The sequence below is a fragment of the Humulus lupulus genome, chromosome 4, assembly GCF_963169125.1.
Source record: "Humulus lupulus chromosome 4, drHumLupu1.1, whole genome shotgun sequence".
NCBI classification, from domain to species: Eukaryota; Viridiplantae; Streptophyta; class Magnoliopsida; order Rosales; family Cannabaceae; genus Humulus; species Humulus lupulus.
The window spans coordinates 136064888-136085501 of record NC_084796.1 but is presented as its reverse complement, the minus strand read 5'-3'; positions in this window follow the sequence as shown (position 1 = coordinate 136085501).

Sequence of the window (20614 nt, the reverse complement as noted above, 5' to 3'; positions counted from 1 at the left end):
ATGTGGGACAAACCCAATTCGGTTTTTCATTCAAAAATATCCAACATGGAGATCTTCCACCAAATCTTCCCCCAATGGATCCTTCTTCCTCAAATCTATTCCAACCCCCATATCTATTTGATCGACCTGTTCATGAAGACTCTTTAAGCCCATATTTCTTGAACAATGCAGATCATTCTGGTTGTATCATCGTGACCTCTCCCCTGACCAGACCCAATTTTCAGGCATGGAAGCACTCCATTACTTCCTCTTTCTCTCTCTCTTGCCTCAAGAAACAAGATTAAATTTGTTAATGGCTCTCTTCCCGCTCCTCCCGTGGATGACCCTCTGTATAATGCTTGATACTGATGCAATAACATGGTTATGTATTTTGAGACAGCTACAGATATATGGAGCAACTTCCATGAACAATTCAATAAAGCCAATGGCCCACACATTTTTCACCTTCAAAATCATCTACAACAGATTAGACAAGGGGCTCAAGATGTCAATTCTTATGTCACCAAACTCAAGAGTGCTTGGGATGAACTTACAGAATACCAACCCTCTATTTCGTGCCCTTGTGGAAAATCAAAAGAGCTTCTTGATTACTTCAATGGAAATCAGGTTCTTCAATTCCTTACAAGTCTTAATGAATCATATACACTTGTCCGAGCACAAATCTTGCTAATTGATCCTCTTCCCTACATTTCCAAAGTCTTTTCCATGGTGATTAAAAAAGAAAGACAATGTGACATTGACTTACCCTCCATTCCTAAAACTTTACCCACTCTTGCAGCAACAAACCCATTTCTCTCACACAAAACTCATCTTCTAAATCCACCTCCCCTTTCTCAACTTCCCAATACAGCTCCTTCATCACACCTCAAGAAACCAAAACGTGTACCCATTGTTTGAAACCAGCTCATTATGTTGATAAATGCTACTTTCTACATGGATTTCCTCCAGGATATGGAGAAAAGAAAATATCTCAAGACAAACCTCATGCTTCCGCTCGTCCATCAACAAACATTGCAACTTCAGCTCCCATATCTCAGCATTCCACTCAAGCCATGCCTAATCCTACTAACTTGCTCAAGACACATTTTCATCAATTGATGTCCTTGTTGAGTCAACAATTTCTCAAAGGCACCACTGCCCAAGCCTCTCCTCAACCAGCAGTCACTAATTTTTATGGTAAACCTGATCCATTTTCTTCCAATATTTGGATAATTGATAGTGGGGCTACCCACCATATATGCCATAATATTTCTGCCTTTTCTTCCCTTGATAATCTCACATTTGCGAACTATGTTACTCTTCTAAATGGATTACAAAACAAAATAGACAAATCTGGTATAGTAAAACTAAATGAGCATATATCTCTTAATCATGTTTCATATGTACCTGAGTCTTTCTATAATCTTTTTTCAGTCCAATATTTCATACAAAATGCTAATTTTCCATTATTTTCACTTCATTGCAATGTTTTTTATAGGATCCTACTCGGATTTCAATAATTGGGATGGCTAACAAAAATGGCAATCTTTACATCCTCCATCAAGAATCTCAAAGTTTTATTTTTCTTCTAATTTAGCTTGTAATACTCACATTAGTGGCAATCAATGGCATTCACGCCTAGGCCACCCATAAATGTCCATTTCTTCAAATATCAATCAAAATAATCCTTGTAACATTTGTAATTTAGCTACACAAAAAAACATTACCTTTCATTTCTCAAAATAATATTGTTGTCAAACCCTTTGATTTAATTCACATTGATATATGGGGTGCATTTTATCTTATATCTATCCAAATATACACATAATTTTTTTACTATTGTTGATGATAATACTCGTTATAAATGGGTATACATGTTAAAAGCTAAATCTGAAGTACAAGCTATCATTCCTCATCTTTTTGCTTTTGCTAAAACTGAATTTTCTATCAATATTAAGGTTGTCAGATCCGAAAATGCCCCTGAATTTAATCTCACCTCTTCTTTTTCAGCAAATGGAATTATTCACTACAATTCTTGTGTTGATCGTTCACAATAAAACTCAGTTGTGGAACGAAAACATCAACATATTCTCAACGTTGCTAGAGCTCTAGCTTTTCAATCAAAGCTCCCTCTAGCATATTGGAGTTATATGATATACACATAGGTGTATGTAATCAATAGAAATCCTTCCAAACTTTTGAAATTCAAAACTCCATATACATTATTATATAACAAAAAGAGCCTAAGTACATGAATTTACGCACTTTTGGTTGTCTAGCTTTTGCTTCAAATCTAGATTCAACTAGACATAAATTTTCTCCAAGAGCTAGAACATGTGTGCTCATTGGCTATCTATACAACATGAACGCATATACTCTTCTTGATGTTGAAACCTATCTGATTTTTCATTCCCAAGATGTAAAATTTAATGAAGATATTTTTTCCTTTTGACAATATTGATACTAATGACTTTCTTGATCAATTATTTCCTAGTACTATATTGTCTTGCTCTTCTTATATTCATCCTACTGATACATCTAATCCAGCTTCTCCTAATGCTGCCACACAACACCAATCTACGATTCTCACAAGAACAGGATGTGTCTCCACTAAACTAGCCCATTTAGTTTATTACTTTTGTGGTTATGTCCCTGTTAAAGCTTCTGCTAATCACCATGTTCAATCTTATCTTTCTTATAACAAGTTATCTAATTCTTAGAGAGTTGTTGTCCTAGCAACTCAAAAGATTGAATAACCAAGAGATTACTCGACATCATGTCAAATACCCGAATGGCAGCAGACCATGACTAAAGAGTTATAAGCATTAGAAGCTAACAACACTTGACAAATCATTTCTCTTCCTCCTGGCTGCAACTTAGTAGGTAGTAAATGGGTATACCGAATAAAATACAAATCTAATGGTGAACTTGATCGCTACAAAGTAATATTAGTTGCTCAAAGTTTTACTCAAGAACATGGTGTAGATTTTTTTTAAACTTATGCTCCAGCAGCTAAGTTTAAAACTCTTAAAGTTCTTCTTGCTTTAGCTTCTACTAACAATTGGTTTTTACATCAAATGGACATAAATAACGCATTTCTTCATGGTGATTTAGATGACAATGTGTATATGAAATTACCATAAGGATATCTTCCACATATTAACAGTTAATATAGCAATAAAACACATATTTCCACATATTGCCATCCCGGCCCCCTAATCAAGGCCCTAAGCCTTATTAGTTAATTTTGGGACATTACATGTACTAACAACCATTGATTAAAGATTTTATACTTTAATATGTCGCTGACTATTTTATTCATTATATAAGATCTTAATTCTCTTGTACACATACAAGATCATATTCTCAAAAATGAATATGGAATTTTATGATATTTATATTTAAATTATTCAAACAATAATATCAATAATAAAATATAACAAAACTATACTTTTATTTAAAACAATAAAAAATTTCTTTTTACATGCTTTCAGGGCACTAACCCTAACATATCCCTCATATCCGGTAGCAAGCAACATTAACTTATTCTAGATGAGACTCTATTATGTTAATGTTGTCAATTATTTCTTTATCAACTACTTATACCCATTGAACTCTACACTTGATGTGTATAAGCTTTGAGTTGGGTTGCCATTATTTGAGAATCTATTTGTCAAGGAGTTTAAGTCTCATCCCTCTATTTGTAAAACTAGCTAAATCTCTCCCTAGAAGTTTGGTAAATGGATCCGCTAAGTTCTCACACAATTTTACATACGATATTGATATGACTGCCTTATCTATCAACTCTCTCTCATAGTCATGTCTTAGACTTATATGTCTAGACATCTCATTGTATATTTTATTGTAAGCTCTAATCAATGTGTCCTGATTATCACAATGTATCGATATTGTCGATACATCAACTACGATTAAAGGTATCTCCATCATGAGATTTCTAAGCCACTTGACCTCTTTGTCAGTTGTCTCTTAAGCTACAAACTCGAACTCCAAATTGAGTGACATATACATGTTTGCTTTTAGATCCCCAAGAAACTGTACTCTTACCAAGGATGAACACCCAACCAGTTGTAGAGAGACTATCTCCTACACTAGATATCTAACTAGCCTTAAAATATCCTTCAAATGACTTTAGAAACTTTGAATTTGGAGGTATAGTTCTCTGGTCCTTTTATTGTATTCAAAATATCTTTCTACGACCTTTCAATATTTGATACTTGGATTTCTAGTAAACCTACTTAGTTTACTAACCATAAATGCAATATACGCTCTTGTCCAATGTGTGAAATACATTAAACTCCCTATTGCACTTGCATACTCGAATTGAGTCACTGTTCTCCCTTCATTTTTTTTCAAGCTTTTGGGTTGAATCAAAGGGCGTATTTGCCCTTTTGATATTAAGATGACTGAATTTGTCAAGCATATTCTCAACATAGTGAGCTTGACCTAAGGCATATCCATACACATTTCTTCTAACTTTGATACCTAGTATGGTATCAACCTCTCAATGGTATTTAATCTTGAAACTAGAAGATGGAAACTATTGTGAAATTTTAGTACGCAAGTATACGCAAATGTGAACAAGTAATATGTTGATAAATATGAGTATCGTCCCACACACATTGATTATTAATTACCAAAAATTAATTTCTCTTTCTATTTGGCAAATAAAAATATTGGATTTAAAAAATAACAAGAATAAGAACAAAATTAATTCTAATTAACAATAGAAAAATAAAGGAAGCAAATAACAATTAACTCAATGGATGAAAATCCTGGGGTATTTAATTTTATCATTCATCCACTCTATCATGTCATCAATACAATTTTTACTATTCCTCTTCTCCTTGTGATAGCAGGTTTACAAAAGCAATTTATATTCTTACTAGGATATACAAATATCAACCTATATGCAAACTTTCTATATACCTATCATAAATTTTAACATACAAAAGACATTAAGAACAAAAACCTAAAACTACACAAACTATAGAGGTACTCTTGTCCAATTTCTAAATGTGCATCTAAACAATTATAGCATAATTAATTCTCACTTCTCAAGTATTGAATTAAAATCATATGAATCATACAATAGATGACCAGTCAACTACAAGCATTAAACACAAATTGAATAGGTCACAATTATGAAGAAGAAAACATACAACTTGCATTGAATAATAATAGAGTATCAAAAGACTACATTAAAACCCTAAAATATAAAATTAGTTCATGTTCATTACAAAAACATCCATGCAAGTTGTTGTCTGTATTTTCACCAAAGGAGACGTGATCGTAAGAGTAGAACATGTGCTTCTTTTTCACAAGGCCACACCCCGAGGATAAGTCTTCGAGAGGTCGCCTCTACAGTCGGAGATCATTCCCCTCGGATAGAGGGAGGACTTCGACATCTCCCAGGGGCATGTCCCGAGAGCTACGAATGCCTTCCCAAGGCTATGTCTCGAGGATGTTTGGCAGTTCATGGGTTGTTTCTTGCCATCAATTATATTCCAGGGCAAGGAAGTTCTCCTTGAGATCTAGAGGATAAGCCAGGTGTCAGCTAAAGCGGGATAGTAGCATCAGAGGAAGACCTGACAAACCTTTATGGGTGATTCGTCAACATTGTTACCGAGTGTACGACTCGACTATTTGCACACCCACTACGCCGTCTGACATGGGGGTACTAGCAGCACGCCCTGATAGTACCTGGGGCATGTTCCCTATAATGTAGGTACCTTTCTGCAGTGGGCCCCGCAAATCTCGCTTGGGTCGTGGTCTCTATTAAATGAAGCCCAATGCATTGAAGTGGTATTAAACCCCGAATAATGGGAATAATGTATGTTAATTACTTATGATTAGTATTAGTGACCCCAGCCTCAATAAATAGGATTGGGAGTCTCATTGTAAAGGGCTCAGATTTTTTGAGAGAAAATGCCTTATACATAGAGCAATCTAACTACTGCCTGAGAATACTTCATTGAAGCTTGCCCTCACAAGCTTCCAATCCTTTTAATACCAGAGACTCATAGACTAGGGTTATTTTATAACCTGAACCACGTAAAAATCCTTGTGTTCTATTCGCTTATTTCTTTAATCTCTCCTCTTAGGGTGGATTGCGAAAAAGGCAGTCAACATTTTGGTTCTTTCATTTAGAGCTTGAATAAAGTATTTCAAACACTCACAACCATGGTAACTACATGAATAAATGTTATAGATGACTTGCACCCTCCTATCAGAGTTGAAGGAGAACCTAGTCGACAACCACCTCAAGACGTGCCTGAGATAATGGAGGACAATGACGAATACGCTGAGTATGACGGTGGAGATAATGGTGTCAACCAGGGGTATTATGAGGAAGAATACCCTCAGCCCATGGACGCAAAATAGACACCGGAGGTGGTGGTTGTAACGCCCTAGGTGACCAGGATCATTGTACTGTGTGTTTAAAATAGTGCAAGACTTGCTAATCAGGTTGTTTGAACTAAAATGTGTTTCTAAAGTCATCTGACAAGTTAGGGTTAAAAGATTTTCATTATAAAATGATTGATTTCCATTAAAATAAGAGTTTGATACATAGGATCCCAAAAAAAAAAAGATTTACAAGGTCGAAACGACTCTCAAAAGTTAATACAGCAGTAGCTAGTCTAAGTGGCAAAATAAAGTTTAGAACTCTAGATCCTGTAATTCCCTCGACCATGGCAGTCGAGCAGCTGTCGGTGTACACCACCCCCAGAGCTCATCAACTCATGGTTGGTCTAGTTTCCCTTTGCCTTTACCTGCACCACGTAGCACTCGTGCCACCCATCAACTCATGGTTGGACACTAGTAGATAACGGGAGTTCTGTGAATCTACTCATTAGGTCTACCTTAGAGAAAATGGGGCTGTCTGTAACAGACCTGAAGGCAACTTCCATGATTCTGTATGGGTTCTCTGGTGAAGGGTCAGCGACCATTGGGATAATCGAGCTAGTGGTAATGCTGGATGAAGGTCCATGAACTGTCTCCAAGCTCCTGGAATTCGTGGTCATCGATTGTCCAGCGGCCTATAATGCGATCTTAGGCAGACATGCGTTGATGCCATTTGAAGCCATAACCTCTATCCGACACATATCAATTAAATTCCCCTCCTCTGCGGGAACAGGCACTGTCAGGGCTGATCAGCTCGCTGCCAGAGAATGCTATAGCATTTCCACTAAGGGAAAGTCACAACCCGGGCAGCAGACAATGACAGTAAGCGACGGAGGCAAGGAGTCACAGGAGACGGAAGCTGCTCCCGGGACGGAAGAACCTTAAAAAGCCAAGGATAAGGACATCAACCCAATTGATGATATCTATCCCTGAATAGGTGAGGATGAGGCAGAGCTCTGGGCTATCGAGGAGCCAGAGGAGGTAAATATAAATCCCAAGGACGCCTCGAGAATCGTTAAAATTGGGAAAAATCTCGATGATGGTAGAAAAAAGGATCTTGTAAAATTCTTGCAGGAGAATCTAGATGTATTCGCCTGGTCTCATAAGGACATGGTGGGGATCAGCCTCAGTGTGATTGTGCACACCCTGAATTTGGATAAAAGTGCGCCCGCCAGATCCCAAAAATAGAGGTGTCTAGGAACAGTTCGAGCTAAGGTGTTGGAGGTAGAAGTAGCTTGGTTATTAAAGTGCGGGTTCATTCATGAAGCAAAATATTTGATCTGGGTCGCGAATCCTGTCCCGATCCGTAAGCCAAATGAAAAGTGGCAAACCTGCATCAATTTCTCCGACCTGAAGAAAGCTTGTCCTAAGGATTGCTTTCCATTGTCGAGAATTGATTAGTTGATAGATGCCACCGTGGGGCACGAGCTTATGTCCTTCATGGATGCATATTCTAGATATAACCAGATCACAATGAATCCTGCGAACCAGGAGCATACTAGCTTTATGACTCCAACAAATGTATACTTTTATAAAGTTATTCCCTCTAGACTAAAGAATGCCGAGGCTACCTACCAACATTTAGTTAATAGAATGTTCGTTGGCCAAATAAGAAAAAATATGGAAGTGTATGTCGACGACATGCTAGCCAAGTCTAAGACTGCCGATGGCCACATGTCCGACCTAAATGAATGTTTCGAGATCCTGAGGAAATACAATATGAGGTTGAATCCCTAGAAGTGTACTTTCGAAGTGGCATCGGGAAAGTTTATGGGATTCACATTCAATACAAGGGGGATAGAGGCAAATCCAGATAAAATTAGGTCGCTATTGGAAATGCCTTCGCCCAGATCGCATAAAGAAGTCCTAAATCGGTTCATTTCAAAATCAACTGACAAGTGCGTACCATTCTATAACTTGCTCCGAGGAAATATGAAATTCGAATGGACTGAGGAATGCGAACATGCATTTCTCGATCTGAAAACACATTTCGCCGAGTCCCCAGTATTTTCTAAGCCAGTGGCAGGGGAGCCCTATTCCTTTATTTGGTTGTGACAGAAAATGCAGCCAGCATCGTGTTGGTTCGGGAAGAAGACTATGTTCAAAATCCGGTGTATTATATAAGCAAAAGAGTTCTCGGAGCTGAATCATGGTATCCCCTGATGGAAAAGATGGCGTTCTGCCTGATATTAGCCTCCAGGAAGCTTAGGCCATACTTCCAGTCCCATTCAGTTCACGTCATGACTGACCAACCACTAAGGTAGGTATTGCAAAAACCTGAAGCGTCGAGACGTCTCTTAAAATGGGCAGTCGAATTCAGCTAGTTCGAGATACTGTATGTACCACAGACCTCGATCAAAAGCCAGACCCTTGTTGATTTCATGACTGAATGCACTGGATTTCAAAAGGAGCTCTTGAAAGAACCGGTGCAGTAGTTGTGGAGAATATTCGTGGATGACTCCTCTAACGAGAATGGGTCCAGAGCTGGAATCATACTGATCTCTCTAGAGGGGCATCGATTCCATACCGTGCTACAATTCAGATTCGAAGCATCAAACAACGAAGCCGAGTACGAGGCTTTGTTAGCCGGGCTTAGAGTGGGAAAGGAATTGAAAGCAAGGGTCGTCCAATGTTATAGTGATTCCCAGCTCGTGGTCAATCAAGTGTTAGGGGAATATCAAGCGTGGGGTACCAAGATGGAAGCTTACCTAGCCAAGGTGAAGAAAGAGCTATCAGAATTTGAGTGTGGCCCCATCGAACAGATCCCCCGTGAGCAGAACGCTAACGCAGACACTATGGCAAGGCTCGCCACCTCCAAGGAAGTTGAGACTTTGAACGTAGTACTAGTGGAATTCTTGGAAAGCCCGAGCATGGTAGGAAATGGGATGGAGGTCGAGATGATTGACATTATGCCGACTTGGATGACCCCCTTGGTGGAGTATCTTACGTCAGGAAAGCTACCTAAAGAGAGAAAGGATGCAAGAAGGATACTCTATCTATCCCCAAGGTATGTGGTTGTGGATGGAACGTTGTACCGATGTGACCATTCCTCACCCCTTCTATGGTGTGTTTTGCCGGAGGAGGCCAAAACCATTCTGCAGGAGGTGCATGAAGGGTTCTGCAGGGATCATGCTGGGGGGCAAAACCTCTCCTTAAAAATATTGAGGTAGGGTTATTTTTGGCCAACTTTAACAAAATATTCCACCTCTCATGTTCATTAATGCGATAAATGTCAGCGCTTCGCCATAGTCGCGCGAGCTGCTCCAGTCAAGCTAACGATGATTTCATCCCCATGGTTGTTTGCAATATGGGGAATTGATTTAATAGGATCCCTACCTATGGGAAAGGGAGGAGTTCGTTATGCGGTGGTGGCCATTGATTATTTCGCGAAGTTGGTAGAGGCTGAGCCTCTGGCAACCATCACCTCAAAAAGAGTCCTCGACTTTGTGGTCAAAAGTATTGTGTGCTGGTTTGGGCTACCCAAGAAGATTGTGTCAAACAATGGAACTCAATTCGACAGTGATCTCTTCACCGAGTTCTGTGAAAAGCACGATATAATTAAAAGTATCTCTTCCGTGCTGTACCCACAGGAAAATGGACAGGTTGAGACTGTGAATAAAACCCTTAAAGCGAGTCTTAAGAAAAGGTTAGATGAGGCCAAGGGAGTCTGGCCTGAGCAGCTCCTGTAGGTACTATGGGCGTAACGGACCTCCACGGAACATACCCCTTTCTCCCTGACTTTCGGGAGTGAGGCGGTCCTTCCCATCGAAGCAAAAGTAGCCACGCATAGGCTACAGACATTCAGCAAGGAGCGGAATGAGGAGTTGCTCAATGTGTCTCTCGACCTGATTGATGAGAAACGAGAGGATTCACAACTACAGCTCGCACATTACCAACAGAAAATCACTCATTATTTTCATTCCAAGGTCAGAAGACATAGATCTGGTTTGGGCGACCTGGTTCTCCGAAGGGTCTTTTTGGCAAACAAGGACCCTAAAGACAGCGCTTTAGGTCTGAACTGGGAAGGGCCCTATCAGATTGTGGAAGTAATGCATGAAGGAACTTTCAAATTAGCTCGACTTAGTGGAGAAACAGTCCCGCGGACCTGGAATGCCATGCACCTAAAGAAGTATTATCAATAGTGATACCATCCATCTATGTAAGGCTTAATTATAAAAGCCATTTAACTGAGAAATGAAGGGATCGTTATGTATTTCTTGTTTTTTGTATAGTTTTAAGCTTTTTCCCTTCGCAAGATTATTTATTTATTAGTTCGTGCGATAACGTTTGTCTAAGTAACCAAGAAAGTTCACATTCTGGTTACTTGGGGGGCATATAACCCGAGATAGAGTAAAATTAGAGTATGCGAATTAAGGATGAGTTTGAAACATTTAAAATCCTGGATATAACCATGTACAAAACTATCTTGGATTCAACCAGGTCCGAAACTTAGAAAATAGTAATATTGATTAACCAATGTTTTTCTTTTAAGAAAAACACGAGGTGTCAATAAACCTAGCATGAACTAAGTTTAAATCATTTAACACCCTGGATACAACCAGGTCCAAAACATAGAAGTTAGCAAATTTGAAAATTTGATGGCTTTCCTAGAAGCTTGAGATATCAGTAAACCTAACGTGAACTAAGTTTGAAATATTTAAAATCCCAGATATAACTGGGTCCGAGGCCTGACACTTAACAGGTATGATATAAATCAACACATCAGGTTCGAATGTAGCCAAATTCAAAATATATATCCTGATCTAATAGTCGAGTCCTAAAATCTGGAATGTGCAATTATAAGAAAGCATAAAAATGAGAGAATTAAGGAAAAGATTAAAATTAGATATACGAATTAAAAAAACAACCTTGAACTGGCTCGAAGGAAATTTTTTACAGACACTTAAAAAAAATAAACCACAACAAATGGGAGCTCCACTTCAGACTCCTCCAGGATGCTTTGAGGAGGTGACCTCCTCAACCTCCTATTCGCCCACAACAGAGGCTTCCCCCATCTCCGATGGCTCTTGTAGGATCCGAGCCTTAAATTTCTCAAGATAGGGATCCCACAACTCAGGAGCCATTAAAGAAAAGTTGCCATCTTTGTTGAATGCCCAGCAATGGTACAACATGTCTTCCATGGAGGATAGGGAGGCCGCCTTCTCCTCTGCACCGCAGACTCGGCCTCTTCCAGCTTTGCCTTGGCCTCAGCGACCTCGACTTGAAGAGTGGCCAAGGTGGCCTTCGCAGCCTGCTCACTTTCTTGGGACGATGCAAGGGCAGCCTTGGTTTCGTGCTCACCTTTTTGCGTGACTACTAGGGTAGCTTTGGCAGCCTGCTCGCCCTCTTGAGCTGCAGTCAGGACAGTCTTTATGATCTGGAGCTCAGTTTGAAGCTCATCATTCCTAGCTCAAGCTCGGGCTATTTTGCGGTGCTGAGCCAGGGTCGCCTGCAAAGTACAAAGGGGATAGTTAGGCTCATACTTAGGGGGGGGGGGGAATTGAAAAGGAAAATTTTGACTAACTTAAAGTAAAAGATCTTACAGTGAGGATCATCCCAGGGCTGACTCTAGGACATTCTCCGAGCTTTGCTCCTCTATCGTCCTCAGGTCCCTTGGGTTAGCCTTGTAGACATGCTCCACTATGTGGTTCGTAGTCTCATAAAGGGTCCCCCTGAAGGTGTCGGGGATTTTCTTTAGGTCATGGGGATCCACGGGAATACAAACGATGGCGGAAGTAGCAGCAGGAGCTGGGGGATCGGCTCGTATGACTTGATCCCGAGCAGGTGCAAACCAAGGAGGAGGAGGAGGGGGGATTCTTTTCTCCGTCACGGTGGAGGCCGGAGCTGCTGAGCTCATACCTTTCCCCTTAGCAGGGGACTTGGATGTGGTTCCTACCGCAAGAGGCGTTTTCTTCATATATCGGGGCCTCTTTACGACAGGACCCGAGCTGGACTTCCCGCCTTGGAAAGAAGTACAGAGATCGGGAGCCCCGAATTGCTCCATTTATTCATCTGAAAAGAATAAGAAGGGAGTTAGAACATGGATAAAGTCAGAAATTTACAAAAAAAAATATATATACAGTATAATAAAAAGTCATACCCTCAGGGTTGGGGGAGGAGTCTATTGTCACGACCTCTGGCCTCAGGACTACTTGGGGAGATAGGGAACCTAAGTCTACGATTTCTTGAATTAGGAGAGGTTTAGGCTCAGGTTCTATTTTGGGGCTGGAGTCCTCTACATACTGCCTAAGTTCAGGGGCAAGGGTACCCTGGAGCAAAGAGGGCCACGACCTGAGATTGGTCGCATACTCTTCAAAAAATATCGACCTAAAGGATAGGGCGTTATCTACGAAAACGGTGCCCTTAGGATAGCCCATGTCACGGCGTAACACTAAGTGGTCCACGATATTATGGTTTGGATCTTTAGGGTGGAAATTGATGGGCTGGTTTGGATTAAACCTAACTAACCTAAGGTCAGCGACAACCCTATCTAACTCCCTATAGGGGAATGGGTTACCTTGTCCGGAGGGGCCGGCTGCTGCCCCCGATGAAGCTTGCTCTAACTCAGGGTCCCGAGCAGCCTCGGGAGCCTGCCTCTTCCGCACAAGAGGCACTTCGTCTTCTTTTTGCTACTCGCCTTCAACGGCCTCGGCATCCCCTTCATGGGTAGGCAAGAGCTCGCGGGTCACCGAAAGAATAGCCCGTGTTCTTCTCAAGGCTAGAGTCTGGCCTTTAGCGATTAACTTACACGCCAGCATCATGTCATCGGTCACGAGCTGGTGATAGTCCTTCTCACTAGGCAGAAGGCTAGAAAGCATATCGTATTGACCTCTGAGGGTCACAGATTTTTCCATCCTCGCGAATATGGCTGCACAAAAATAATACTCAATTAGTATATACACGACGAGTAGGTCCAGGCACAAAGGGAATGATTTCACGACCTAAGAAAGGAAAGGAGACTTACGAGGATGGTTGAAGTATCCATGTTCGCAGTTGCGGAACCCATTCAGCATAAAGAATTGATCTTTATAGTCATTGGGGTGAATGGGGAGCTCGATGACCGAGGGAAAGTTCGGGAATCGGGTCAAGTAATAGAACCCGTCACCTCACCCTCGTTCTCCGAGCTGGCCTTGAGGAAGAAAAAATAAAGGATGTCTGTCGGGGTAGGGACCTCCCACTCGTGCTTTAGAAAAAGATACTTCAACCTTGCCAACAGTCAGTATGAGTTCAGGGGGAGCTGGAACAATGCCAACTTCACGTAGTTGAGGAAGTCGGCGAAGTACTGGTCCAGAGGAAGGAAGGCCCCCACCTTCAGGTGCTCATCGCTCCAGGTTGCGAAGTCATCCTAGAGAGGAGCGTAGCTCTTTTCCCCTTCATACAGAGGTCCGGCAATGCAGGCCCCAAACTCGACCTCAATGTTGTGGGACAACAATATGTTAGTGATCCTTCCTTGGGTCGTGATCTTGGAGACGATCGTCTCCGCCTCGTAGAAAGCATTGGGGTCCACCACGATCTCCCTCTCCACCACGGGGCCAAAGTGGGGAAGGGGAGACTTAAAGGTGAGCTCTTTCCCCTTACTGATTTACTGGACAGACGGACCAAGAGCGTCTTTCTTTGGTACATTCTTCTTTGGTGCACTTTTCTTGGGTGCCATTAGATCGCCTAACGAACAAGAAGGATGAGTCACTTAGTAGGCGACCTAATATTTTATAAAGTATGACTCGAATGAGTAGGGAAGAAGGGTATCCGTGATATACGAGCTGAGTTGGTCTCAGCCCGTTGCGTGATCACATTCGCTACCTTACGCTACGCACCTTGGTTTCCCAACAGACCCCTGATATTTCAGGATTCGTGTGTCAGAGAATACTGCCGCTACTGACCTTGGGAGGCAGTTTAGAGAAAAGACCACCCAAGGAGCATGTTCCCTAAGCAATCTAATTTTTGAACCCTAACCTTTCATCTTCTACATCTCAAATGGGTATTTCCTAAAAAACTTACCATGAACTACCCAAATCTACCCAGAAAATGCCCATTTTCGTAATATCATTATTTTGGGAGGGGTTCTAAACCTTCTCTATAAGCCTAGGGTTGGAGCATGTATGCCAAAAAGATCAGGGAAACACCCTAATAGTGACTACGGAGAAGCATAAGTGGACATGGTAAATAGAACTCAGAAGTCGAAAAAAAAGTAGTTTAGGTGAAACAATAAAACTTACAGTGTGGACGTCGATGAAAGAAGTGTATTCCACAAGGATGGGAGTGCTCACTCCTAAGTAGTTGTATGACTTGGTGTTGAGAAGATATCACAACAAAGAGTTTTGGGGGTTTTCGTTTCTCTGATAAAGAAGGAGGTTTGAAGATGCAGAAGATGGAAGATAGAGAAAATTTTCGAATAAAAGGTGATGAACTGGAGGAACTCCATGAAGACATAAAATCTCCCTCACATATAATCCGCGTACTGATCTACCATATAGGTTGTCCTTATAGGCAGAAAGTGAGCTGACTTGGTGTATCTATCTACTATCACCTACATCGAGTCATGTTGCCCCCCCATCCTAGGTAAACTTCCCACGAAATCCATTGTAATGTATTCCCATTTCCACTCAGGAATACCCAAAGGTTGTAACAACCCTGTTGGTTGCTGATGTTCAGCCTTTACCTGCTGACAGATCCGTCACTTGGCCACATATTCAACCACATCCTTCTTCATCCCAGGCCTCCAATATAAAGTCCATAGATTTTGGTACATCTTCATGGTGCATGGATGGAGCGAGTATGGTGTAGTATGGGATTCATCAAGTATCTCTCATCTAATCCACATATCCATCGAAACCCAAATTCGATCCTTATACCATAGTAAACCTGTCTCTGAAATGGAATAATCCTTAGCCACTCCAGCTAGGACATTCCCTCTAACCTCCTACAACTACACATCATCTAAATAACCCTCTCTTATCCTCTCTAGGAGGGTAGACTATAAAGTAATATTGGCCTACTGGTCCACAACCAACTCTATCCTCGCTCTGGCCATCTCCTCTGCTAATTCCTTCCATATCTGCTCCAATCTAAATAACTGTCCTGGGCCCCTCCTGCTCAATACATCTGCCACTACATTAGCTTTTTCTTGGTGGTAAAGGATGTCATAGTCATAGTCCTTCACCAATTCCAGCCAACGTCTCTGTCTAAGTGTTTAAGTCCTCCTAGGTGAAGAAATATTTCAAACTCTTATGATAAGTGTATATCTCACACTTCTCCCCATATAGATAATGTCACCATACTCTCACTGGAAATACCACCGCTGGTAATTCCAAATAATGGGTAGGGTACCGCTATTCATAATCCTTTAATTGTCACGACGCATAGGCAATAACCTTCTCATTTTGCATCAACACGCACCCCAGTCCCAATCTCGATGCGTCACAGTACACCATAAACTTCCCTCTCTCCAGAGGGAGGCTCAATACCGGAGTAATAATCAATCATTGTTTCAACTCCTGAAAGGTACCTACACACCCATCTCACCAGGTGAACTTCAGATTTTTCCATGTCAACTCTGTCAATGGTGTGGCAATCTTTGAGAACCCTTCCACAAACCATCTATAATATCCTACAAATCCAAGGAAGCTTCTAACCTCCGAGGTGTTCCTTGGCCTCGACCAATCCCTAACTGCCTCTACCTTAGCTGGATCTACCTTAATCATGTCTCCACTAACAATATGTCCAAGGAACGTCACTTCTGGTAGCCAGAACTCACACTTCTTAAATTTAGCATATAACCGATGCTCTCTCAATCTGTTTAATACCCGTCAGATATGTTGCTCATGCTCTGCCTCTGAACTGGAGTAAACTAAGATGTTGTTCATGTAGACAGTCACAAACTGATCCAAGAAATTCTTGAACACCCTGTTCATCATATCCATAAATGTTGCTGGGGCGTTGGTTAAACCGAATGACATGACCAAGATCCATCTTCAAGAATACCGTCTTACCCTGCAGCTGATCGAACAGGTCATTTGTCCTCGGTAAGGGGTATATGTTCTTGATGGTCAACTTATTCAACTCACTGTAGTGTATGCACATTCTTAGATTCCCATCCTTCTTCTTCACAAATAAAACCAAAGCACCCCATGGTGAGAAGCTAGGTCTGATAAACCCCAAATCTAGAAGCTCCTACAACTGTGTCTTCAACTCCTTTAACTCTGCCGGAGCCATCCTATATGGTGCCCTCGACACTGGATTTGTACCTGGGGCCAGCTCAATAACGAACTGAATTTCCTTGTGCGGCGACAATCTCGGTTGGTCCTCAGGAAACACATCCAAGAACTCGCGTACAAATCTTGTCTCTTCCGACCTTGCTGGCATAACTATGGTAGTATCCACCACACTAGCTAGAAAACCTATACCTCATAGTAGGACCCTAGCCCTCAACGCTAATATCATAGGAATGCGGGTTCCATGCACATCACCCACAAAGACAAAGAGGTCCTCACCCTCAGGCTCAAAAGTCACCATCTTCTTCCTACAATCTATAGTGGCCCTATATTATGACTATCCAATACATCACCAAAATCATATCGAAATCATCCATACTCAACTCAAACAAATCTACTAATAGCTCCCTACGATCCACCATCACTGGCAGTGCTCTAATCCATCTCCTAGAAACTACCAGCTCCTCTGTAGGCAGTATAGTCCTAAACCCTGAAGTATAATACTCGCTAGGCCTACACAATCTATCAATAACTTTACTAGAAACAAATGAATGTGTAACACTAGAGTCTATCAATACAGTATATGAAGAGCCAGCGCTAGAAAGCTGACCTGTCACTACCGAGGGTCTAGCCTCAGCCTCAGCCTTTGCCTGTGTTAAGGTGAACACTAGAGCTGGAGTCAAGCATTCCACCTTCGTTGGTTCCTTCTTCTTCAATGTCGGGCAGTCTTTCTTGAGGTATCCAACCACCATGCACAAGTAACAAGCCTTGGCCCGACATTCACCTAGCTGGCGCTTCTTGCGTCTTGTGAACTTTGGATAGCTTCTCCAGGCCTCACTGCCTCCTTGGCAGCCACCCTGGGCACCCCGACCCCTCCTATCAAAACCAACAGTGGTCGAGGTGTCAGGGGTCTTCCTATTCTGCTCACTAGAGCCTCAACCCCTACCAAACCTTGTATATGGAGGCACCGCCTTGCGAACATCCTATCCCACAGTGTTCTCCCTCCAAATCTTGTTCTCCGCCTCCTCAGCAGTGAGGGCCTTCTCAATCACCTGGGCATAAGTCATCTCCCCAGGTGCTAATGTGATCCTCACATCTCGGGTGATCATAACATTAAGCCCTCGAACGAACCTGTCCTGCCTAGCTACATCTGTAGCCACTAAATCTGGTGCAAACTTTGCTAGCCTTTCAAACTTCAGGGCATATTCACTAACTATCATACTTCCCTACACCAACCCAATGAACTCATTCACCTTCGCCACCTTGACGGCAACATTATAATATTTCTAGTTGAACAGATCTCTGAACTTATCCCAACTCATAGCAGAAATATCTTGAGTATGTGATGCCACCTACCACCAAATACGAGCATCCTCGCGAAGCATGTAGGTGGCACAGGCCACCCTGTCATTTCCATCCACCCTGATAAAGTCCAGGATGGAGGTGATCATACACATCCACTATTCAGCCTTAAGTGGATTTGGTCCTCCCTCAAAGATTAGAGGATGATGTCTCTTGAATCTTTTGTAAAGTGTCTCCCACCTATTTGCAATCTTAGGTGGTTGTACAGCTGGCAACACAATAGGTGGAAAGTTTGGTGCGGCACTCCCTGACGGAGCCTGTTTCCTCAGAAGGTGAATCTGCTCTTCCTGACTCTGAAGTCTGACTTGCATATTAGCAAGCAACTGTTGCCAATTCTCAAGGACTGGCGGAGGGTTCTGACCTTGCTCATCATCTCTAGCCTCGACCCCGGTGTCTTCTAGTCGTATTTATCACCTTGGACACATAACTATTTAAGTTTATCTGCAATCAATGACTCGGTAGTCAGGCAATGATAGCAGTTTATATTCATTCCATGGTCCAACGTCAATATCCAAGCCATAAAGCATAATCATGATGAAAACAGGCACTTAAACAATTATTCACATACAATAATAATGCTAATAAGCACGCCTTAACATATTCACATAGTAGTAAAGGGCCAGGCCCTATCAGTAAATCTCATGCCTCCTATTAATCATGCAGATAAAGCATTTACATTTCATTTAAACATTTAAGCATATAATCACATATATGGTTACCAAACCTTGAGTTGAGCTCGTCTTTAGCGGAGGTTGTACATGCCCAACTAGTCTTCAGGAACCCTTAAACCTAGACTGCTCTGATACCAAATTGAAATGTCCTGGGTGACTAAGACTGTTAAAATAATACAAGACCTTCTAATCAGGTTGTTTGAACTAAAATGTGTTTCTAAGTCATCTGACAAGTTAAGGTTAAGTTATTTTGATTATAAAATGATTGATTTCCATTAAAATAAGAGTTTGATACATGGGATCCCAAAAAAAAAAAAAGATTTGCAAGGCAAAAATGACTCTCAAAAGTTAATATAGCAGTAGCCAGTCTAAATGGAAAAATATAATTTAGAGCTCTAGTTCTTGTAATTCCCTCGGCCGTGGAAGTCAAGTAGCTATCGATGTACACTCTGCCCCCAGAACTCTCCAACTCATGGTTGGTCTAGTTTCCCTTTGCCTTTTCATGCACCACGTATCACCTGGAAGCCAAGGCTCAGCAAGAAAACCATAATCAACAAGCATAGACAGCAACAAGAGCATATAACAAACTTTAATTCACTATGTTCAATTAATCAGTAGAATACAAGGATTAAGCTAGGAAATGTTAAACATACACTTTCAAATATATAACTTAATCTATAATACAAATATTAAGGTGTCAGCGCCCTTAGGCCAAGCCCTCTAGTTATTCAGTAGATTCTGGCTCGCTTAGGCTGAGCTAAGTTCAGCATGCTTATCTTAAGCTCCGGCACCCTTAGGCCGTATTTTCACATCACATATAACAAATATATAATTCATAGAGCACACATGTTTAATTACAGGGAATCTCAGTCCAAGTCACATCCACATGGGTGTAGTTTTCTTACCTTAAGTCCTAAACGATGGATTATGAGCGGTACCGAGCACAATCCTTAGTCCTGAGCCTTAACAGTAATCCAAGTCACAAGCAATCATGGATAACTATCAAATTCAAATCTAATTAAATGTCTTGGAAACAAATTATAGCCTCTGATACCTCGAATTCTACTAAAAGGGGTAGTAGAATTCATCCTGAGCACTTAAGTTTGAATCCCCGAGCCTCCCCAAGCCGAAAAACAAACCTAGGATATGGCTGCCTAGGCGAGTCGTGACCTGGCCCTAAGGGTCGCAGCACGCCGCAAGTTAGAGGCGCTACCTCTTGCTTCTAGGGGAAGGTGGACCGCGACTTGCCCCCTAGGGTCATAGCACGCCCACAAGACAGCAACCCCTCCCAGGGCTTTCTGGGCACGCGGGCCGCGACTCCCATGAACTTGGTCGCGGCGCGCCCCCACGAATCAAAAAATCCTCGGGTTTCCAGCATTTTTCCCCAACTCATAGCCCCAAAATCCAACCTTAATATGCACCCTAGTCAAAACCAGGTTCAGATTTTCAAATATCACCTCAGAAACAACATCTAAAGCCTTGAATATTAATTCAATTTTCCCTAAATGCCACAATCAGAGCCCTCACTCAAGTCCCATTAACATGACCAAAACTAACCAAAAATCAACAACTTAGAACCTGAATTCTTACTTCAGTTGGAAGCTTCAATCCTCAGCAATTACTCAGTTGTCCTAGCTTGATTCTTCAAACCCTAAGCTTCAATTCACCGACCTTTTTCCCAGCCTATACCAAGATTTTTCCCCTTCAAAATCCTTCAATTTCAAAACACAAGAAAGGGAGAGAGAGAGTACGTGAGTGAGAAGGAGAGAGAGTGTTTCTATAGGTTCTGGGTACTTCCTAGAAACTTATTGAGTATATCTCTTAGCCCCAAAAAGACCAAATTGGCGCTTAAGTATATCTAAATCCTCAAGTGCCACTAAGGGTAATTTCACCATACGCCACATCCTGCTAGGTCCTCAAGTATTCCTATAATTCCTTGCTCAATCCCAAAATGTCCAAATAATTACC